The 24,367-nt window shown below is 48.4% G+C and overlaps 1 protein-coding gene across 1 annotated transcript in view; it reads right to left on the bottom strand.

Annotated features, from left to right (window-relative positions):
- The window catches only part of ABR (ABR activator of RhoGEF and GTPase), a 184,278-nt gene that overhangs the window by 159,691 nt on the left and 220 nt on the right, over positions 1-24,367 (bottom strand). The gene's annotated exons all lie outside the window — the stretch shown is intronic.

Raw genomic sequence — 24,367 nt, 5'->3', positions numbered from 1 at the left:
TGGGTATCTCTCCAACCACGTGGCCCGTTCCCTGCCTTCTGAGCTGCACCTCACCTTCCCCCAGCCCACAGGCAACTCAGCTCTCAGAATTCAACAGGTGCAGCATCCCAGTTCTCTGCTCAGTGGTGCTCTAACCCTTTGCTGCATTAAAGAGCCCTTAAGTTCCTGGAAGTTAAAATCTCCCTATGACATTACCGAGCCCCATTCTCTCAGATCGCCAGCCCACTCTGTAAGGTTTTCTGGCCGCTCTGGGGAATCTTGTTCACTGGTTAGGGCAGATGTGTGATGACAATCCTAGAAAGATGATATCAGCCAAGATCCACCCCCACCTCCACGTCCCCCATTCTCATGGAACAAGCACTCAGAAAGGAGAAGAGCAAGCCACCCACTCCACCCACCTACCCTTCATTCACATCCTAAGGGAACAGGGAAGGAAGCCATGCTGGGATGAGAGCTTGGCAGTGCTAGTGTCCCTCTAGAGCCTTCCGGCGCCTACCCATGGATGCAGGGCTCTGCCTCCCAAGGCTGCTGTCCTGGTGAAGATTCCTCTAGTGCCAGGAATGTTTCCCTCCTGCAGGCCCTGCTCCTTTCTCCACCCCTACAGTCCACCACCCCTCTGCTCCCTCCTACCTGCCCGGCATCAAAGGCATCCACCCAATCAGGAGCTGCACAAACAGCTACTGCCCTGGGACCTTGCACCCTGCCATGGAGGCCTGCCCTGGGAGGAGGAGATGTGCGCCTGTGCAGGTGTGCAGGTGTGCAAGTGTGCAGGTGCAGGGAGGGAAAGCACACCTCTGAGGCTCCCTCCCACAAGTGTCCTTGGGGAGCAGTCATTTTTGATCTTCCCAGTGATCATCCTGACAGATGCGGGGCGTGATGAACTCCAGGGGCTGTTCGAGAGATGGTGTTTTGCTGTGGGATATTCCAGTAATAAGTCCCAAGGGAGCCTCCAGGACTGCCAAGGGAAGATGGACACAGATGGTAAACTGTTAGAACTGCAGGTGGCTTCCCAGACACATAGTTCAAATGGAATAGAACTGAGAGGCCAGAAATAAACCCAGACAGCTAAGGTCAACTGATTTTCAACAATGGTGCCAAGACCATTCTGTGGGGGAAAGAAAAGTCTTTTCGACAAATGATGCTGGGACAACAGGATAGCCACATGCAAAAGAATGAAGTTGGACCCCTACCTCACACCATATTTTAAAAAAAATAGCTCAAAATGGATCACAGACCTAAACAAAAGAGCTAAAATTATAAGAGTCTTTCTAAGCATTGTTTAAGGCATCCAGGTTTCTGTTTGGGATGATGAAAAGCGTTTGGAAGTGGATAGTGGTGACAGTTTCACAGTATGGTGAATGTGACTAATGTCACTGAGTTATACCCTTAAGAGTGCTTGCAAATGCAAATTTTTGGTAATACATGTTTTCTTTTTTCTTAAAAAAGAAAAGATGATGGGGGGGACCTCTTAGGAGAATATATAGGAGTAAATCTCCATGACCTTGGATTTGGTAAAAGATTCTTAGATATGACACTAAAAGCATCAGCATCAAAAGAAAAAAACTGATAAATTGGACTTTGTCAAAGTGAAAAATGTGTGCTTCAAAGGACACCATTAAGAAGGTGAAAACACAACGCACAGAATGGGAGAGAATATTTGCAAATCACAGTATTTACGTAACCCCAGATAAGGGGTATCTAGAATATATAAAGGACTCTCACAATTCGATAATTAAAAAAAAAATACAAAAATTTCAATTAAAAAAATGTAAAAAAGACAATTCAACTAAAAAATGAGCACAGGGGCAAAGGATCAGAATAGAATTTCTCTAAGGAAGATAAAGGTGGTTCTTCATTTAATTGACAGACATCTAATATGCACCTACTATGTGCCAGGCACTATACCAGGCAACAGGGTCATAACTGGGAGGGGCAAAGTGATACAGCCTCTGCCCTGATGGGGTTTATACTGAGGAACAGATAAACATATATACCATGTGCCCAGTATACGTACTAACTCACTTAATCCTCACAACAAAGTAAGTACTCCTGGAGTCCCCACTTTACAGATGAGGAAATTGAATGACAGAGAGGTTAGGTAACTAGTCCAAGAGCACACAGCTAATAAGTGGTGGGCAAGAGTCCAACCCAGGAAGTCTGCTAGAAACCGTGCTCTGAATGATTACGTGGCATTGAGCATTATCAGAAGTGATACATGCTACTGGGGATCAGGGAAGGTTGCTTGAGGAAGGTGGTGGTGAACTGGTTCGAAGGACTTCATCAGGCAAGCAAAAAGGCAAGGAGATATGCAGAGGCACAGAGGCAAGAATTGACATGGTATTTGGGGAACGCTGAGGGGTCAGAAATTAAAGCAGAAGGTCTAAGTGCAAGGAGGTCAAAGAGGGAATGATATGGCTGGAGAAGACAGCAGGGCCAAGCCATTCAAGATCTGGTAGCCTATTCTAAGCAATGGGACCCCTCCCAGAGGGCAATGGGGAGACATGAGAGGGCTTTAAGCAGGAGGGAGACTTGATCTGATTTGGTTTTAGGGAAGCCCTAAGATAGCTGGAAGGGGTGCTGTGGGAGACTGGTGGTTCTGACTGACCAAATATGGAGGGTGGGGGAGAGAAGATGACCCACGTGCCCTGGGAAACATCTCACACCATTGCCCTCCTTGTTGCATCCTCTCACAAGAATCGAGTGGGTAAGGTGGATACTGCTGGCTGTCAAGGGACAGGAAAAAAAGACACTTATTAGGGGCATCACATGCCTGGTGCCTGCATGACCCCCAGCATGACAATGAGAACCCTGTGCGGACCCAAAGTAAGATCCCCATTCCCACCAGCCTATGCCAGAGGGAAGGGAAGTATTCCAGCATACTGGTCACTGCTCAGAACTCTGTGTACTGGGAGGGAGAGAGGGGCCTGGGCCTCTGACCGCAGTGGGCTCATGAATGGAGCAGCTCTGAGACTGTGCCTTGGCTGAGAGGGAACCTGCTCCTATCACAGGATAACAGCGCCCTATGAGAAAATAAACATCTTTTCATGTTGTTCCTTTCTTTTTTTTTTTTAAGACCTCTTGATTTTCTGGCTGGGCAAGCCAGTGAAAGGTGAACCCAGATGCTTTAGTGAATTATATTTATTTAATCTTCTTAATTATGGGATAAACCCACCAAAACCAAACTCACTGCTTCTAGACTCATAGTGGCCCTACAGGAGAGTAGAACTGCCTCATAGGGTTTCCAAGGCTGTAAATCTTTATGGAAGCAGACTGCCACGTCTTTCTCCTACGAGCTGTTGGTGGGTTCAAACCACGACCTTTTGGTAAGCAGCCAAGTGCTTTAGCCACTGTGCCACCAGGGCTCCTAACTGCTATTTTATTACACCATGTTATCAATGAGTAAACTGAGGCACAGGGAGGTTAAGTAACTTGCCCACAGCCACAAAGCTAATTAATGGTGTTGCCAGGATCAGAAAGCAGGTGCCTGACTCCAGAACCAGCACTTTTATCCAGCTCCAACTTCCTTTCATCATGTGTTTCAACTGCTTACCAACACAGCTATCAAGTCCAGAGACACAAGGAAAACTAAGATAGAGTTCAGGCACTCATGTACAGCTTGGCTTAGTAATAACAGCAACAGCCTACACTTAATAAATTAACTCATTTTATACTCACATTAGGAGCTCTGGTAGCATAGTGCCTAAGGCACTTGACTGCTAACCAGAAGGCTGGCAGTTCAAATCCACTAGCCACTCCTCAGAAGGAAGATGGGGCAATCTACTTCCGTAGTGATACTGCCTTGGAAACCCAAGGAGGGGTCGCTATGAGTCGGGTGCGACTCGACGGCACTAACAACAACAACATACTCACATTACCCCATGAGGTTGGTACTATTCTTATTTCCATTTTACACACAAGGAAATTGAAGCACAGAGAGATCAAGAGTCTTGTCCAAGGTCACACAGCTGCTGAGTGGTCAGGCTTCAGATCCAGGTAATATGGCCCCAGACACGACCCATCCTCCTTCCTGCAACCTGACTAAATCAGTAGTGCTAATACACACATAGATCTAACAAGCCTCGGTCTGGTCTCCCAGGCCACAGCCCGTGAGACACAACAACCACAAGGACAAAGCCACAGCTAGAACACGGCCCAGCAGGAGCAGAGAGAAGCAGACAATTGGGGCAGATGGAAGAATGAGAACCGGCAGGCATGGTGGTCCTAAGGCATGTGGTGTGCAGGCAGAAGGTCCCAGTGTGAGCAGCAGGGCTGTGTCCAGTGCCTGCCTGCCAGACCCAGAGCCACGGACCACTGCTGGCTGTCAAGGGACAGAAGAAAAAGACACTTATTAGGGGCATCACATGCCTGGTGCCTGCATGACCCTAAGCATGACAATGAGAACCCTGTGGGGACCCAAATTAAGAACGGTATCCCCACCAGCCTATGCCAGAGGGAAGGGAAGTATTCCACCATGCTTGTCACTGTTCAGAACTCTGTGTGTGTTGGGATGGGGGGGCCCTGGGCCTCTGAGGGGAACCCATGTTGGGGCACATTCAGCCCTGTGTTATTTCAAACTGCTGGTCCACCCATTAATAGGTCATGGAATCAATTTGGTAGGCCACCTTTTGGAATGGATTGGAAACAAAAATCTTACCTACTAAGGGTTGTTGTTGTTGTTGTTATGTGCCGTCGAGTCAAACCCGACTCATAGCGACCCCTCCTTGGGTTTCCGAGGCAGTATCACTACGGAAGTAGGATTGCCCAACCTTCCTTCTGAGGAGTGGCTGGTGGGTTTGAACCGCCAGTTTTATGAAGCTTTGTTTCAGTTATATGTGTACACACACACACACACACACATACGTGTGTGTGTGTCTACTGCGTTGCAGTGTAAATTATGAATTTTGTCCAAAAATGTAGGAGTAACGTTATTGCTACTAAATGAGTTGTAGTTTGTTCCTACAATAGAATTCTATGTTGCTTTGACAACAAATAGGAGGTCTGGTGGCACAACAGTTAAAACATTCAGCTGCTAACCAAAAGGTCAGCAGTTTGAACCCACCAGCCACTCCGTGGGAGAAAGATGAGGCAGTCTACTTCCATAAAGACTTATAGCCTTGGAAACCCTATGGGGGCAGTTCTACTCTGACCTATAGGGTCCCTATGAGTTGGAATCAACTCGGTGGCTGTGGGCTGTTTCTTTTTCTTTTGAAAACGAATAATCTAGAGCAATAGGGCAAGAATATGGAGCAAACTCAAAAACAATTTTAAGCAGGAAAAAAACAAGTCACAGAAAAATCCTTATACTATGATTCTACTTATGTTTGTAAGCAAAGCCCCACAGTTACATTATTTAGGAATACATGCACATGCAGTAAAACTCTAAAAGAAAAGGAGGAAATAATTAACACGAAATTCAAAACAGTGGCTACCTCTGCCTCCAGGGGCTGGTGGGTGCAGTGAGGGAGAGGTACCCAGTGGCTTCTCTCAGGCACTGGAAATGTTCTTTATGCTTGTCGTCGTTATGTGCCGTCAAGTCAGACCCAACTCATGGTGACCCCTCCTTGGGTTTCCGAGGCGGTATCACTACAGAAGTAGATTGCCCAACCTTCCTTCTGAGGAGTGGCTGGTGGGTTTGAACTGCCAGCCTTCTGGTTAGCAGTCAAGTAAGTGCCTTAGGGACTATACCACCAGAACTCCTTCTTTATGCTTAAGGGAGGGCAAATGGAATATTCGTCTTGTTATTCTTCTTAAAAACCAAACCTAGATGTTTTGTATTCTTTTGTTTATGTAATATGACACCCGAGTGGTGTAACTGGTCAAGTGCTCAGCTGTAGCCAAAAAGTTGGTGGTTTGAATCCACCCAGAGGCACTCAGAAGAAAGGCCTGGCAATCTACTTCTGAAAGTCCACAGTCATTGAAAACCCTATGCAGCACCACTCTATCATGAAACACATGGGTCACCATGAGTCAGAGTCCACTCAACAGCAACTGGAATACGAACGAATGAGGGTAGACCAACACTTACACTTTACAGAGGAGAGCACCGAGGACCCGCCTCAGGCTGCACAGGCAGGGAGTGGCTTCCTAGAATAAGAACTCAGGTTTCCTGTTCAGTGAAGGCCACCCCCTGGCCATGGCCCAGAGTTGCCCGGAAGAGGCCAAATTCTGTTCTGTGTACAGGGAAGCAGGATCTCACAGTTCTTTGGGGAAAAGTAGGGACCCTTTGGTCTTTTGTGCCTGGGACATGTTAGCGTGGTAAAGCAAACAAAAGACGCTTCTCCGAAGAATGTTTATAATGCATCGAAATAAAATACAAAGGAAAACAAGTATATTCAAATGTTATTCCTGTCATGTGCTGAGTCCAAGGAATTAAGTGAACAGCACTTGTATACAGCATGTGCTCAAAAAAAGCATCAAGGATCACTATCATTAATATTAGATGTTTTTGCATGTCCTTGGCCACAGGCTAATGATGGTGAGGCCTCATGGGAGCCACTCCAGGGCCTGGCTCAGCTGAGGACAGGGTTCCTGTGGCCCTGGCACTGCTGTCAAGGGTGCTGTCCCTGAACTGCAGGATCCTGAGAGCGCCTGCTGCTGAGGGGTGCAAAGTGGGGAAAGGGGCTCTCCAGGGAGAACAGGTCTCTGGGGCTGAAAGGAGAGGAGACAAGGAGATGGACCCCAGGTGAGAACACAAACACCTTCCAGAACAGAGCCCTGGGGTCCTGGGTCCATGGTGCCTCTGGTCACATGCATTGTGAAAGGGCAGAAAGTAGCATTTAATGGGTGCTCTGGTGATGTAGTGGTTAAAGCATTTTAGCTGCTAACCAAAAGTTTGGCAGTTCAAACCAACTAGCCATTCTGTGGGAGAAAGACGAGGCAGGCTGCTTCTGTAAAGACTTACAGCCTTGGAAACTCTATTGGGCAGTTCTGTTCTGTCCTAAAGGGTCAGTACGAGTCGAAGTCAACTCAATGGCAGTTGGGTGGCATAGTGCCTAAGGCATTTGACTGCTAACCAGAAGGCTGGCAGTTCAAATCCACCAGCCACTCCTTGGAAGGAAGATTGGGCAATCTACTTCTGTAGTGATACCGCCTCAGAAACCCAAGGAGAGGTCGCTATGAGTCGGGTCCAACTCAATGGGAGTAAGTTTGGTTCAGTTTTTTTTTTTTTTTTTTTTTTTTTTGGTATGGGCCAGGCATTTTCTACACATTGTAATGAATTTAATCAAATGTCAGCTTCACAACTACCCAAACAAGCAAACAAAACCTGCTGCCTTTGAGTCTATTCCAGTTCATGGAGACTCCTGTGTGCAGAGTAGACCTGCTTCATTGAGTGTTCAAGGCTGTGCCCTTTCAGAAGCTGATGTCATCAGGCCTTTCTTCCAAGGCACTTCTGCATGGGTTCACACGGCCAGCCTTGCAGTTAGTAGCTAAGTGCTTAATGGTTTGCACTACCCAGGGGGTCCCCCAAATACTAAACTCTGCCCAGATTCCCCAGTCTGATCATGTCATCTCTTTCCTGCCAGACCCTGCCTGATACAGCAGGCAATAACCGGGTAGGGAACTCTGGTCTCCTAATGGATGAGTCACGGCCTCTCTGCCAGCAGCCTCCCAACAAGATCTAACTGAGCAGCCCCTTGGGGACTTGAGGGAAGGCATGGGAGAAAAGGAAAAGGAGGAAGGCAAAGAACTGGAAGGAGCTGGTGACGGAGACAACAGGCAAAGCTTGTGGGTCTCAGATTTCTCTTTGAATTAACCCGAGTTAACCTTAGGAAAATGGAAAAAGACCACAACACTGAGAAACTGGGCCTGGGGGAGGCATGTGGTGAGTAAAGAGGTGGGGAAGAGTTGGAGTCTGGGCTTTAGGCCAAGTAGGGCTGTTAGTGTTACCCACGTGAGCACTCAGGAAACTGTGACCTCTCTAGTCACAAGCCCTGATTACCAGGGTAGCCCCTTGTAACAATGGGCACTTGCACAGCTGCTGTTTCAGGGATGGAGTTGGGATGAGGGGCAGGTCAGCATGTGATGGCCTCGAGAGAAGGAGGCAGCTGAGACTTCAGAGAAGGGGAGAGGTCACCTGTCGGTTTCCCAAACCTCTCTCCACTTGGCACAGGCATCAGGTTTGGTGCTGGGACATGGGGCTGTTGGAGGTTCCCATCACACTCTGGTTCTTATTCTTAACCTCTGCCAGGAAAGTTCAGGGGGGCAGCATGGCCAGAGCCTTGACAACAGAGAGGAGAGCTCTTCTTAGGGGGTGGATCAGTGGGACATGGGTTCTCTTCCTTCTAATCCTCAATAACAGTATGCATTCATTTTACGAAGGGAAAAAAACCACAAAGATTCCCAAGAAGAAAGATGTCACATTGTGACACAATCATTTGTGATTTAATATGTCTGGACTGGACCAGGAATTAGCACTTGTAGCTGTGGACCGCACACAGGCCTGGACCCCTGGTCCACTGAGGGATGTTCACTTCATACAGTGTCTCAGTAAACATGAAGAAAGGTGCTGGGTTTGCTTGCACCTGGATGACATGCTGGCACACGGCCAGTGTCTCCATCACAGTCAGGTATGTATGAGCAGGAAGGTATAACCCCAGTGTAAGCTTCTATGCCTGGCTGACCCCTCTCTCCATGCAAGGATCTTGGGAAACCCAGGAAGCCACAGCCCCCTCTGGGAGCTGGGAGCATGCTGCATGATCACCTGCTTTGTGAAACCATTCCAGTAGGTTTCCATGTCCTCAACCTTAAAGAGATGTTATATTCGTCTGGCAGATGGTAGTAAGATGCAGTGTAGTGGACTGGTTAAGAGCAAGAACACAGGGGCCAGATTGCTTGGGTTCAAATCCCAGTTCTGTCATTTATTAGCCACGTGTCCTTGAGCAAGTTATCTAATTTATGTTCTAATCTGTAAAGTAAGGACACTGAGGGTTCTCTTCTCAGTATTACGAAGAATAAAGGAGTTAATCTACACGGAGTACTTGGAATAGTGGGGGGCACACAGCAAATGCTAGGAAGGCACTAGTGTTATCACTGGCTTCTTTCTATTAATCACATCATAATTTTTGGTGTAAATTGCATAAAAATAATCTCAACATTTCTGTGACAATGTCACAGATATAAACTCAGAAAGTTTGCATTCAGCTTGGCCTCTGGGGGCCAGGGCCTGGCACAAAGTTAGAAAGAAAAGAAATGAAATGAGCAGGGAACATCTAGATGGGTCTCTTCCTATTAGAGAAAACCCATATAATCCAGTGCTAGGGATGCTGATAAAATTCAGGACACCTAGTTAAATTTGAACATCAGAGAAGCAACACATATTGCATGGGACATACAAATATTTATTTGTTGTTTACTTAAAATTCAAATTTAAATAGGTCTGACCCATTAATTTGCTAAATCTGGAGCCCTACCCATGGATTGGTATGGTTGCTCCCACATCACAGATGAGGAAAACGAAGCTCAAAGAGGTTAGATGAATTGCTTGAGGTCACTGTCCCAGCAGGTACTCAAAGGCCATGTTTGTTCTTAGCAGCACACTGCCTCCCTCAAGCTGCACTCCTCCCCTCAGAAGAGGAGACAGTCTGGGATCTCAGAGCCCCACTCACCAGCCTGAACCATGCTTCTCAGGCCCTGGTGAGGGAGCCTGAATACGGGAAGAATCAGAGAGAGAGAGCTACTGATCCCCAAAACAAGCATCAGGAAGCCTTCCTGCAGTCAGGCATGGGGAGGAGGTGCCAGTGGGGGTTGTAGTCAGCCAGTGTTGTAGTCACCCAGGGCAGCATCAAAGTCTTTCTGGGAGCAACCCCTGCTTGGGGCTGGGACCTGAAGCTGGATGCAAAAAGCCCAGGAGAAAACTCAGGAACCACCACAGGAAATCCCTCAGCAAGTCCTGAAATATTTTCACACCAAGAGAGAAAACTTGGTGAGCACAGCTCTAAGAGTACCTGCTGCCGGGCAGGAGTGGGCCCAGGAGTCCTGGCCAGACTCCCCTGGCCCTCCCCAGGGCTCACTCCCACAGGAAGGTCTTGGGCCTTCTCAGAGTGCCCCAAACACACCTCTCCAGGGGAGGGCCCTGACTCCCCTCTCCCCAGCTCCAAGGTGGGATTTCACTTCAGTCATTCTCAGTTCTATTTTTACTCAAAGGTGGGAAGAAATGACAAATGTTCAGAGCAGGACAATTAAGTCTCCTGATTCCACACCTCCACAAGGCCAGGGACCATGGCTGACCTTTGCTACGAACAGAACCAGAGAAGGGGAAACCTCTGCAGGGTTTTTCGCTCCAGAGCCAAGAGTCTAGTAGGTCTAGAGCCCACTCCCCAGTCTGAGATTTCTCAAGGAGGTGACATTCAGCCTCATCCTCACCTATGGTGTGTCTAGAAACATGTGAAGACACATCAGTGCGGCTGGAAGGTTGGAGTGTGGTAGGGAGTGCCAGGAAGTGAGGAAGGAGTGGGGCTGGAGCCAATGGGCTTCCATCCTTGCTGAGGAGTTAAGCTTTTGTCCTATTGGAGGGAGGGTGGGAGGTGCTAGACTAGTGAGGAACTCAATCAGATCATTTCAGAGGATGGTTTGGGGAGGGAGGGAGGCACAGGAGCCTCATCCTTGCTAGTCAGTGGAGTCCCCAGCAGTAGGTGGGCATCACCCTGGGGCCTGTTAGAAATGCAGACTCAGAGCCCAGGCCCACATCTGCAGACTCAGAATCTGCATTTTCACAAGATGCTTCCTGTGAGGCCCTGAGTTATGGCTGGGGCAGGAGGGGTCCCTGGATGGATCTGCACAGTATCCTTTTCTGCACCACTCACGCTCCTGTCACCACCCCCTCTCCTCCTCCCTGCTGTATGATGCTTCCAGGTGGCCAGTGAGGCGCTCTGGTAGTGTAGTGCCTAAGGCACTTGACTGCTAACCAGGAGGCTGGAGGTTCAAACCCACCAGCAGCCACTCCTCAGAAGGAAGCTTGGTCAATCTACTTCCATAGTGCTACCACCTAGGAAACCCAAGGAAGGGTTGCTATGAGTCGGATCCGACTCCATGGCAGTGCATTTGGGTTTTCTGGTTTGTGCCAGAGCAACCAACTTCAGCCCCTCAGAACATTTGCTTTTTTTCATATCCCTTCAACCAATCACCAAACATCCTTGGAACTCCCAGAGGCTCAGTACTAGATTGAGTGTTCCAGGAAAGGGTGTGTGGTTAAGGTCATCAAATAGGACTGGACAAGATTTTTAAAAATGCAGATGCCCGGGCCCCACCCGAGAGGTTCTCCTTCAGAAAGCCCTGGTATTGGGGTGCCTCTAGTGAAGAACACAAGCTGAGGCGTCCAGACAGACCTAGTGGGGTTAGAGCTCAGCTGTGTCCTTTAAAGGTGGTATTACCTTGTTGTTGTTATGTGCCATCGAGTCGGTCCCGACTCATAATGACCCCTCCTGGGGTTTCCGAGGCAGTATCACTACGGAAGTAGGATTGCCCAACCTTCCTTCCGAGGAGTGGCTGGTGGGTTTGAACCGCCAGCCTTCTGGTTAGCAGTTAAGTGCCTTAGCCACTAGGCTACCAGAGCTCCTGGTATTACCTTGTTGTTGTTGTTGTTATGTGCCGTCGAGTCAAACCCGACTCATAGCGACCCCTCCTTGGGTTTCCGAGGCAGTATCACTACGGAAGTAGGATTGCCCAACCTTCCTTCCGAGGAGTGGCTGGTGGGTTTGAACCGCCAGCCGTCTGGTTAGCAGGCAAGTGTCTTAGCCACTATGCTACCAGAGCTCCTGGTATTACCTTAGGGAAGCTTTTTCAAGTCTCTAAAACAAACAAGAAACAGTTGCTGTCAACTCCAACTCACAGTGACCCATTTGTGTCAGAGTGGACTGTGCTCCATAAGGTTTTCAATGGTTGACTTTTCAGAAGTAGATGGACAGGCCTTTCTTCAGGCACCTTTGGGTGGCCTCGAACCTCCAACCTTTTGTTTAGCAGTACAGAGGTTAACCTTCTGCATCCCCTCACTCACTGTCATGGCGTCAATTCGGACTCCTTGCAAACCTCCATTGGGTTTCCACGGGTATAAATCTTTATGGAAGCAGGTATGCCCCATCTTTCTGCAGAGCAGCTAGTGGGTTTGAACCACTGACCTTTTCCTTAGCAAGCCAAATCCCTTAACCACTACACCACCAGAGCTCCTTTCTGCAGCCCCAGGAACTCCTTAATCTCACTTCTTGTTGTTTGCCTCAAGTCGGCCCGACTCATAGTGACCCCTCCTTGGGTTTCCGAGGCAGTATCACTGCGGAAGTAGAATTGTCCAACCTTCCTTCCCAGGAGCGGCTTGGTGGGTTTGAACTGCCAGCCTTCTGGTGAGCAGTCAAGTGCCTTAGGCACTATGCTACCAGAGCTCCTCTTAATCTCACTAGGGGCTTGGAAAACAAATTTCTTCTTCCATAGAAAACAGGATAAAATAGTTGGGACCTCTGTGGGTGGTGGAAGATTAAATGGGATATTGTTTGTAAAGTGCTTGGGACACTGTCTGGCATGCTATAAACAGCAACCTTTGTTATTCTGCTTAATGCCTCTAAGGAGTTTAGAGTCTGGCAGAGAAGAAAAGGCAAGCTTCAAACACAATGTAAGTAAACACTATAAAACAATAGATAAGAAAGTGCTAAATTATGTAGCCCAGAGCAAGCAGTGTTAAGTGTTCTGAACTTTTTGGGGGGGGGGGCGTTGTCCCTGAGGGGAGCTATCAAGCTTGTTAGGCTTTCTGGAGGTGGTGGTGCTTAAACAGAGCCTTGAAGCCAGGCAGGAGTTCACCAGAGCACAGAAGTTTGGTATGGAACAGCAAAGAGACAGGCTGGCCTGAGCAGCGTGAATATGGGATACTGGGAAATCAGAATGGAATGCTGGGAAGTCTGACTAGAGAGTGGGAGGGTCATTGAACATGGAGGATCTTGAAAGAAGTTTGGGTGGGATGTGCAGGGAAAGAAAATTTCCCACCGATAAGGGAGAGGCTGATGGCTGGCCATATCCACAGCCAACAAAGAAAGAGGATGTGTCTCAGGTTAGGGAGGAGAATAGAGGATGTTTCAGGCATCGGCTAAAGGCACAACAGCCTGGATGTGATGGCAGCTGACCACACACAACTGGGCCTCCAGGGTCAGAGACAGCTTTTTGGACATCAAATTTGTGTGTTATCCTTCCTTTCCAGGGAGCTTTTGTTTTCTAAAGGTTCTACATCAAAAGATGGTACACTGTGCTCTCTGTCCCATCCAGGTGGGCACCATGCAGGCTTCCCAAGGGGAAAATATTTGATCCGGAGCTGCCATGGGGTCTGCAAAATGCTTGTTGGCCTAAATCAAGGAAAAGCAGGCCCTTCCACATGGCTGGGAGGCACAACAGCTGGTCTCTCATTAACCCTCTCAATGAAGCACTAGAAAATTAACAGCCAAGGTGTTCTGCTCCATTAGCACTGATGTTGTTCCTTCAGGGGGTGAGGGGGGCGGGGAGGTTTCATCTAGACACAGGAAGGCCAGATGCCTGAGCTTTTGCACTTGGGAAGGGGGTGGGCAGCGTAGAGCTGGGCGCTCCACTTTAAGGAAATCACCATTGGAAGTCCAATCACAACGTCCACTGTCCAATCACAATGTGCACTCCCTTTCCTCTCATCCTTAAAATGAGGGTAACACTGTTCACAGGTTTGCTGTATGAGACCATGAATGTGAGAAAACTAGCTCCCGTCTGGTACCCATTAGGTTTCCAACCAATTGCTTGGCTGCTTTTATTTTTACTGGGAAATGGGCTCATAAGAGGTGTATCAGGGGTTGCTTTTCATGTGGCCAGAACCCACATCTACAGAAGGGCCTGTTTGGTCTAAAGTCCACAGTCAGTCCCATATGAATGGACCCTGGAGCCTGCTACCCAAAGTATGGTCCCTGCAGCAGCTGAGAGCAGCATCTGAAAGCTTGCTCACTGCTGGATCTGACTTAGAGGGGCCCCTCCTTGGGTTTCCAAGGCGGCATCACTACAGAAGCAGATTGCCCAATCTTCTTTCCCAGGAGTGGCTGGTGGGTTTGAACCACCATCCTTCTGGTTAGCAGCTAAATGCCTTAGGCACTAAGTCACCAGAGCTCCTAGAAATGCAGACTCTTGGGCCCACCCTATTACAAAATCCCTAGGTGATTCAAATGCACATTAGTTTGAGAAGCAGGCTCTAGTGTAGATGGCTCTAGGAGAAAATAGCCATGTCCTCTCCTCCCTCCCCCCATGACAGGAAATAAGGAGCCCAGGACTCTGGGTAGAAGGGAGGAGAGGACACCACTGCAAAAGAGCCTCCATTTCCTTGGATTAGCACCTGCCTGTTTACCACACTGCATTAAATTACACACAATCACATGTTGAGAAAAGTATTACCTTCTTAATTCCTTTCAATCTTTCCTATTATCAGTGAACAAAGTCTCTGTGTGGTACTGTTGTTGCTCCACAGCCAGGGAGCTGACCCCTGATTCATGGCAACCCCACCCCCACCTCACTCCCTGACGCTCGGCAACTCCTTGCACAAGGAAGCTCAATGCTGCCTGGGCCGGTCCCATCCCCAGGTCAGGTTCTGGTGGATCACTGTGCTCCACAGGGTTTTCACTGACTGATTTCTGGAACTAGATTGCCAAACCTTTAAATCTCTCTATCCCTTCCCTATCTTCCCCTATCCCTTTAATTTTTTTTTAATTGAGTGCTTTTTTTCTTTATTGTGGTAATATATATATAGAACAAACTAGTTGCCACATCAACCAATTTTATGTGTATAGTTCAGTGATATTAAATATGTTCACCATGTTGTATAAATTTCCCAATTTTCTTCATCACCTGTATAACAGAAAGTCAGTACCCCTTAAGCAGTAGCTCTCCATTCCTTCCTCCCAGCCACCTTTGGTAGCCACTAATATACTTTGGTTTCTATGCATTTGCCTAATACCATATATTTTATATAAGTGGAATCAAATAATTGGTGTCCTTTTGTGTCTCAGTTATTTCACTCAAAAGAATATTTTCAAGGTTTATCCATGTCATGGCATGATCAGAATGCCATTTCTCTTTATGACTGAATAATATTCCATTGTATAAATATACTACATATTGTTTATACATTCATCAGTTGATGGACACTTGGCTCTATCTCCCTTTGAACAAAGAAACAAGAGGCTCAGACTTAGATCTTTCCAAGGGCAACAGTGTATAACTAGAATTTAATAACACTGTTTAGTTTTCCCAGCACTTATTTGTAAGGTTAACTATTTATTGCAAATGACACAGGTCTTCCATTTGTTTCCTTTCTAAATAAGTTACATTTTAAACAATGAGTCAATCAAGAAGAAAAAAATTAAGCCTGTAACAACAGAAGTGTGTGAATATGGCAAAAATTCCAACAGTGGTATACTAATGACTGGAGTTTGGTAACTTATATTCCCCACAGCTAATAAAAGCCCTTTGAGATAATCTTGTCCAGCATTTTTCTTATCACAGGTTATGAAATCAATGTAGTTCATGACCAATACTTTTTTTTAATGGAGTGGGATGGAATGGAACAGAAGGGTATAAAGCTATGAGTGCATTGCAAATATTAAAGAAAGTAAATATTGTTTCAGGGAACTTGTTTCAGGTGCTGCATGCTGCCTCACACAATGTAAAGTGTATTCCTTTCGTGGCACAGGACATGCTGGAGGAGGGAGGAAGCCGGGGCAGCAGAGTCAGGATGATGGGAGGAGGGGGAGGAGGAGTCCCTAAGACCTAAGGGTAACTGAAAGTCCACCTTTACAACCCCCCCCACACACACACATACACAAAGCTAGTGATTGAAGGGGAAGGTTCATGGGTCCCTAATACCCATCCAAGCAGGAGTTCTAAAAATGCCCGCAGTCTCAGTGACACTGCCCCTGAAATTTTGAGCAGCAAGGAGAAAGGATGAGAGTGGAGTCAGGGAGCTCCCCCTTTCCCCCCACCTTTACCTCCTTTTTTAGTTCTCAGGGCAACCTTTCAAAAACCTCTTTGTGCAAGGAGTCCTCCAGTCTTGATCTGGCCTTTCTGGCCACAGCCAAAGGAGGAGTGGTGTCTGCTGAGCCCTAAGCTCCCAAGCACAGGCGTCCCCAGGAGGACTGGCCTCTAAGCAGGGGACTCTCCGGAGCAGAAGCCTTAGTGGGTGTGATGACTGGGGCTGGCGGCTCCACACTGAGCCACCTCGTCATTAACATGCTGTGTGTGGGTGAGTTCAAACACAGCAGCCGGATCTGCAGCCCAGTCGGCAGGGCTCTGTGTTCACTGGCCTGATTTATGGCCCAGGGCTCTCTTTATTTCCTTTTGAAACTGTAGAGGTGAATTCAAAACAACTGGGGAGAGGGGTGGTGCAGCAAGCTTGGCTCTTCCTGCCAGTCCCACTTTCCTGTCTCTGGGTCCCTGCTCTGCTCTGAAAGCTCGCCTCTTGCTGCCACACACAGCCACCCCATCCCCAAATCCCCAAAGTCCATGCTCTCTCCTTTCTTTTTTTTTTTTTAAACAACCATCCTTTCTTGCCAATAATCCCAGGGACAAGGTAATGTTGGGTCATGGGCTTCCAAACGCCGTGGGGAGATTTCCTCCGATGAGGCAACTCAGTTGGTGAGCACTTTCAGAGCACTGCGTGCCATGGGGCGAACCTAGACACCATCTTCACAGTTGTCCTTCTAACTACAGAGATGAACGAAAGATCAGTCAACCTCCGGGAAATACCAGCTGCCAAGGGGCCTTCCCTGGCACCACTGTGAAAGGCAAGGGAGGAGCATGGGAGAAGAGCACAGTTTAGAGTCACATCGACCTTGTGTTCAATACTGAGCTTATACTCTAGCTCTATGACCATGAATTAATTACTTCCCTGAGTCCCAGTTTCCTCCCCATAAAACAGCAATGATAATTCCTGCCTCATAAAGATAGGGACTATTGAGGATTGGTGATAACACATACAACATGCCTACCAGTGTGGTGACACAGAGGAGGCTGTAATCTAGCATTGATGATAATTATTAAAGCTCTTGGAAGCTGAATGGGCTATAGAGTCACAGATGGCTGTGATCAGATCCAGTGTAAACTGGAAAACCTTTGGCAGTGACGGAAGCTCTGTGGCCTCAGTTTTGTTATCTGTAGAACCAGGATGAGAACAGGTACCCTTGCTGGGTTATGATAATTAAAGAAAAGTGTCTAATACCGCATCTGGTACACATTAAACATACAAATAAAACCCCACTTCCATGGAGTCATTCCAACTCACAATGATCCTATAGGACAGAGTTGAACTGCTTCTTAGGGTTTCCAAGACTGTAAATCTTTAGGGAAGCAGACTACCTCATCTTTCTCTCATGGACTGGCTGGTGGGTTTGAACCGCCAACCTTTTGGTTAGCAGCCAAAAGGGAAAAGGCTTTAACCACTGTGCCACTAGAGCTCCTTTTGACACGTAATGTTGTTGTTATGTGCTGTCAAGTCGGACTCAACTCATAGCGACCCCTCCTTGGGTTTCTGAGGCAGTATCACTATGGAAGTAGATTGCCCCATCTTCCTTCCAAGGAGGGGCTGGTGTGTTTGAACGGCCAGCCTTCTGGTTAGCAGTCAAGTGCCTTAGGCACTATTAATAGTGTTGGTTAAATGTTACATTATTTTCCAGTCTTCCTAGACTAAATGGGAAGATACAGTTTTTAAGAACCTAGCAGGACCAACAGGCTTTCTTTTCATCAGGTCCAGTGGTTCTGATAGGCCCATGGATGGGGTTTCTAAGCACCTCTGCAGAACTCAGACACATTTCCCAAACAGGGTTCCACTGAACAATTCCTAGGGGTGCGGTCTAATAAGATACACCATCACCCTGGTCCAAAACTCTCAAAGGGGTATTTCTCCCAAAACTGGACCTTCGAGGGAGAGAGTCACTGAAAAAGAAGGCCCACTGGCTCTTCAGGCTCAGAATAACACACAGCTGAACAGTGACCACACATGAGGAAATCAATTGCTGCTATGGGAAGTGGATGCCCCCAGCCAGGAAAATAACGGGGCTTAATTACACAGCATCTTTGGTCTCCATAACCTTGGTCCATTAAACACTTATGGCTGCCCAGGAGGCAATGCCCAGGAGGAAGGGGTTAGCCCATCACACTAATAGGATCAGCCCTTCAATCCCATGAAGGTAATTATGGTCACAGCCTTCCCCAACAGCCCCAAGTAATCCCACAGCTCCCGAGTCAATCCTGGGTTTTTCTCAGCAGTACCGGCTCTACTGACACCTCAGAGTGGCCAAGAGTCTACCGACACCTCAGAGTGGCCAAGAGCCATGCTGCCTGGAGTGGCAAGGACCCTGTTTCCATTGACACTGGCCCACTTGAGGCTCTCTGCCACTCAATGCCTTTGGGGGACTTTAAACACCTTTGACAAAATGTGTGGCCACATCTGCCATATCTACCTATGGTCCAGAAGGAATGAAGGTATCAGGGAAAAGGTGGAGAGAAGGAAGAAGGGAATGGCATCTGACCAATTAGGCCACCACAGAGCCTACCCTATTGGCCTCGACTCTTGAAGACCAGGCTGACCCTATTATTCCCTACATATCCGGTAAATCTGTATTCTTCTGTTCTGGTCAGTGGGGAAAGGACGGGACAGGAGGAGAAGACAGGAATAAAACATGGAGGTAGAGAAATGAGTGAAAGGCCCATTCAAGTCTGAATCTGAAGGCAGAGAACTGGCTGCCCTGTCCACAGATGGTCACAGAACCAGATGGTCCCTCCTCAAAGGACTCTTTACCAAATGCCTTCTGTATTAGGGCTGGGGCTAGGGTTGAGCATATATCCTCAACCCCTACTCAGGTACATTACTCTGCCTTTTGCCCCTTCTTTCTTCCCTCTTCCCCATCTGCAGGTCTGAACTGGATTCTCATCAAGCTTCAGGAACCAGCAGAACTTTCTAGCTGCCAGCTAGGGACATTCATGGCTTCAGCAGACCACATCCTGTCCTGAAAAATGCAAGGGACCATAAGTCAAGAAAAAGTCTCTCCCCTATTCCAGCTCTGGAGCCAGATAAGCCTGCAGAGACGTAGCCCATTGAGCCTGCAGACCTAGCCCAATGGTACAAGGCAGTCACTCAGAGGAAAGCACCAGGACCCCATAAAGTAGACTGTGGTGAGTACTCCAACCCCTGTGGGTCACCTAAGCCTAACGCAGTCAGGGACCTGGTGGGAGGCAAAGGACACAGTTATGCTGAAGCTGCCTGGTTCCTGGTCTGCACTCCACAGCCTAAGGTGAGCCAAACAGCTGCAGCACAAACATTGGCAGTGAAGTCTTCCAATCATAAACCCTAGCAACCCACGGGACTCCACTGGGAGGTCTCCAACTCCACTATGAGCTACTCCAATTACCAATCCACACACCAGGAAGCTTGTGAATGGACCAGCTAATAGATTTCTGGTGGAGAAGGGAGTTAAGGGAGCCAAGAACCCAGAAGTGTTCTCTTTCTCACAATCACTTATACAATTGAAAATTAGAGGGCTTATTATTAGGCATTAGACACTCGACTAGGCACCATCTGAAAATGTGACATGACTCAATCTCTTCCTTTCAGTCCCTGTGCCATGTGTCCAATTCCTTCCAAACTCATCTGCAAGCCCTTCAGAAATCCCTATTCAGTCATGAGGACCACGACGGGCTGGACAGCTGAACATCTCAATAGCTCTCTTCTTCAAAGCACTTTATGAAATGTTAACTAATTAATCCACACAGCACCCATAAAAGACATCGCAATCTCAGTTTACAGAGCAGTGCCCAAGAAAGGTACCAAATTTGCCCCAGGAAACTGACCACACCTCAGACAGAACAGACCAAATCTTCCATCCTATCCCCAAGAATGAGGCAGAATGGATTTTTTTCACCATTCCTCCATCTTTACCCACCTGACAGTATTTTCTTGCTAACTTTCCATGAATGTTCCTGTCATTTCTTTCTTTTTGCAAAGAACAGCAACAATTACAATAACAAAAAAAAAATTAAGTTCCTCTGAGTGTATGGCTTAATTCTTCTTCCAGCCCCATCTGAGACTCCAGCAGCCATGACAATTACGGGCTGGTGCTGACAAGAAGGAGCTCTGGTGGCATAGTGCCTAAGGCACTTGACTGCTAACCAGAAGGCTGGCGGTTCAAAACCACCAGCCACTCCTCGGAAGGAAGATGGGGCAATCTACTTCCATAGTGATACTGCCTTGGAAACCCAAGGAGGGGTCGCTATGAGTCGGGTCCAACTTGACGACACATAAGAACACAACAACTCAGAAAACTGTGGGTATTCAGAGAGCAGACCAGGAACCAGGCAGCTTCAGGACAACTCTGTGTTCTTTGCCTCCCACCAGGTCCCCTAGGACCATTCACTGGAGAAGGGTATCATTCTTGGTAAAGCGGAGGGTCAATGAGAAAGAGGAAGGCCCTCAACGTGATGGATTGACATGTGGCTGCAATGACAGGCTCGGGTATAACAAGTATTGTGGGGCTGGCACAGGACCGGGCAGTGTTTCATTCTGTTGTACACAGGTCGCTATGAGTCGGAGCTGACTCGATGCCACCTAACAACAACAACGTTCAGAGAACAAAAGGGCATCATCCACAGGTGTTCGCTAGTGCATCAGCATGACAAACTGACAGATGAGTGTGGGGTACAATGCAGTCTGCATGAAAGACCTGCTCTGATCAAACTCATAAAGTTGCTGAGACGGTAGCTTGGTCCTTGGTGTGGCTAATGAAAGAACAAGATGGTAAACTGAGGCAGGTTCATGATATCTGGAGATGGTTTGATTCCCACAGCCTAAATATTTTCCTGGCCTTTGCATGGAACACTGAGTCTATAAAGGGCATGAAAACATTACAAGGGACTAAAATATCCCTTGGAAATACTGCTTGGGGTAAGGGAAGCGAGCTCCAAAAGGCAGGTTCTAGTAACAACAGATGGTCATGTTCTGCTTTCTATGAGGTCCAAATAACTGTAGGCATTTGCTTGGCTCAGTAGAGTAGGTACATTTGGGGTCAAGGCTGAATTGCTGAGGATGGAACAGGCAGAAATGGCAAAGGAAGAGACCTTAGATGCAGCCCCTCAGCCTCTCTTCTTAAAAAGTTGCTGAACATATATTTAGAGACCTTCCATTTGAAGAGCTGCCAAATTATCACCCTGTCTGAGCACTCAATCCAGATCTGCTTGGAGGGCTGTCTCTACTCAGAGGAACAGAGAAAATTTCAGTGGACCCCTTCCCCAACTTTTGTGTTACTCTGCAGAATTTAATTTAATCCAACCTAATCCCAAGATAAAAAGGAAAACAAAGAAAAGATAAGTGTTTAGTAGAAAAGGAGGTAAAGAAAGACATAGAGGAGCTAGGATGAAGAAGAAAACAGCCAAACACAGAGTCACACCAGCCCCAGAGAAAGAATCTAGGCAAGGCATTGAGGGGGAAGCTGACAGTATTACATGAATATAGGGAGATGAGTGATATAGCGGAAGTGTGAAATAGCTGGAACCTGCCACCCAGTTTATCTAAGGCAAAGAACCCTGCTGCGTTCAGACCCAGGTCATACTGCAAGCTGGGATCCAACCCATCTCCTCCAGTCAGACGAATCACCATCTGGAACCCTAACCACTCAGGACTTCTGTCACAGGGAAGGGGATCAGCTTCCCACCCTTTATCAAATGGCCCCCAACCTGCAAGGGAAGTAAGTATGCTCCTCCTGGCACAGATGCTGGAGCCAGAAGGAATGAGCTGACAACTCCAAAGGCAAGAGGTGTGTGAGAGGAGGCTGGCTGGCAGTCTGGCACCTTAGGAGGAGAGAATCCCTGACCTGGGGGGGGGGGTGCTCCAGAACCAGTTCCCCAGTGTCTGCAAGAGACACAGGAGTCTGCAGACAGGTTGGGGTCAGAGTCACTGGATCGACTTACCCTACTGGTTCATTCCAGAGTGAACTCTAGGACAGAGACCCAAAGACACAGATGCCCTTATTCCACGACATTCCAAAGCCTTGAATTTGTTCACACGTATCCAGGTGACATTCAGAGTCCTCTTTACTGTTTAAGGGTACGATCTAGATTCTAGCTCCTAGATTCTAGCTCCATCACTTTAACAGTTATATGACCTTGGGTAAATGATGTAAGCTTACTGGGTCTCTCTCCCCTAATCTACAAAATGGAGCACCGACTATCATCTTGCAGAGTTATGAAGCTCAGAAAGAATGAATGGCAAGTGCCTAGCACAATGCCTGACACACAGTAGGTATGCAAGAGATGCTATTACTACTGTTACCAAGAGCAATGCTTATTACTGGATGATTCACGTATCACTGGGTAAAGTCCTTTACAAGTCCTGATGGATTTGGCTTTTGTGGGGACTTGACACCCCAGGATTGTGAGCCTTACAAGCAAATAGCTTCCCAAGAGGCAGAAGGACTTCTTCTGGGAGCCACAAAACCATTCTGCCAGGCAAATGCCAGCTTGGGTATTTGTTTTAATTTAGGCTCTTGACAAGAGGAAACTTCATGGCTAACAGCCCAAACATGACTGCACAGCACCTCCCCAGGAGGCCTCATGCCATGGCTCTCAAATAAGCCATTTTGGAGAAGGAAGCAGGGACTCCTCATGTCACTGCCAGGCCCACCAGAAGCCCAGAGGCCAAGGCAGCCACTCAGAGTACACAGGTCAGATATCAGCTTGCCTGAGTCAGGGCTGGTTAACAGGCACCCTCAAAGAGGCCCTGGCCTAATTCCCTTTTCTGGTCGCGCCTTCCTTCTAGTCAGGAATTTCCAAGGCCGCCTCAGGCAATTTTGTTTCCCAGCTCCAGGGGAAGGGGTGGGGGAGAGGAATAGAAAAGATTGGGAGTGGGAGTGTGTGTGTGGGGGGGGGTGAAGGGCAACGGAGGGAAAGCCAGGGGTGGGTTTCTACGATTCCACGTTTTGGGAAATAGGGAAACCAGTAAAGAGGTCTGCAGAGCCAGGAATATTCAGGAACATAAGCAGCACATGAATATGAGACATTGCTATGACTTATTTATTTGCAGGAGCACAGTTAAGAGGAGGTCACTAATCCTTCCTAGGTCAGGGGCTGACCTGCAGCAGGGCTCTGAACAGATGTGCATCCCCATTCACGCGGACACATGTGCGCGCGCACGCAACACAGCCGTGGGCCCTGACCTTCACCCAGTGGTGCTGGCCTCTGCCGGGAGAGGAGCAGATGGAGCGGCTGGGCTTGGCGCAGGATGGCCGCCCAGGGATCCAGTTTTGCCCCTTTGATGTTGAAAACCAAAGCAGAGTGAACCTTCACAAGGAAAGCTCCGGGGGGGGGGGGGAGGAGGAGAGGAAGGGATCGGGGATGACGGCGACCCAAAGGGGATGCAGCGGTCAGAGGCTGGGTGCTGGGTACTGGCAAAGCCTCCCGGCAAGAACGCAGGTTAAAGCATCATCCTTCTTCAAGCCCCCACCCCACCCCGGATACGACGGTTACCAAGGAGCTTGAGGCAGGCTTACCCTTAGGAATATCTTTTCCCGTGGGAGCCCATGTCCAGAACCAGAACCTGTTTCTCCTGCCTTCCCCAACCTGCGCGCTTCAGGAGACACTGAAAGGTACCGGGAGAGTCCCACTGGAGTGGATTAGGAATGGCCGATCCACTTCCTATTTTCCTCAGGGGCCAACAGGGCCTTCTTTCCAAATCCCTGAAAGCGCCTCCTGGTGAAGATGTCTCACCGGAGGGGTGTGGAGGGACAAGGTGTCACCATCTAGGCGAGGAGGAGGCGGCTCAGAGCTTGGCGCAAGCCCCCAGGAAGTACCACTGATCAGTTACACATCCCCAGCGGCGGCGCAAAAGCAATCACATGATCGCGGCAGATTTGGGAGCTAGGGGGTAGAGAACCCGAGAAGTGTGTTTTTTTTTTTTCTTTCTTTCTTGGGGGGGGGTTGGGAGTGGGGGTGGTGATGAGGCTGCAGGAAAGATTGCTGAGCCGGGGCTTTTCAGTTCCCTCATCTAAAAGGCTCCCACTGAGATCTGCACCGAAGTGTCCCTTTCCACCAGGTCCCACCCCCAGGCCCCGTCGCAGGGAACGGCCTCAGGATGTCCCCGAGGTGGTATATTCCTGCTCCAAGGACTTTCCCCCAGATGGAGAGCACCGACAGAGGAAGCAGCCAGTCGGGGAGCTGAGGCAGCACCCCAAAAAGAGCTCTCCCCTCTATTGCTGAAGGGCGAGGAGTGCTGGGTTACACAACAGGTGGGAGGGGGTGACAGCTCCCCAGGCTCCTTCGATCCCGTACTCCCGCCCTCACTCTTTCGAAGTCCGCTCCGGGGACCTCATCCGCGGCGGATCGCGGGAGACCCACGCCGCTCCTT

This window comes from Orycteropus afer, unplaced genomic scaffold (assembly GCF_000298275.1).
Source record: "Orycteropus afer afer isolate SDZICR_OR568_19922 unplaced genomic scaffold, OryAfe1.0 scaffold00042, whole genome shotgun sequence".
Taxonomy (NCBI): domain Eukaryota; kingdom Metazoa; phylum Chordata; class Mammalia; order Tubulidentata; family Orycteropodidae; genus Orycteropus; species Orycteropus afer.
The sequence above is the reverse complement of the archived record's forward strand: the minus strand, read 5'-3'. Positions and strand labels throughout refer to the sequence as shown.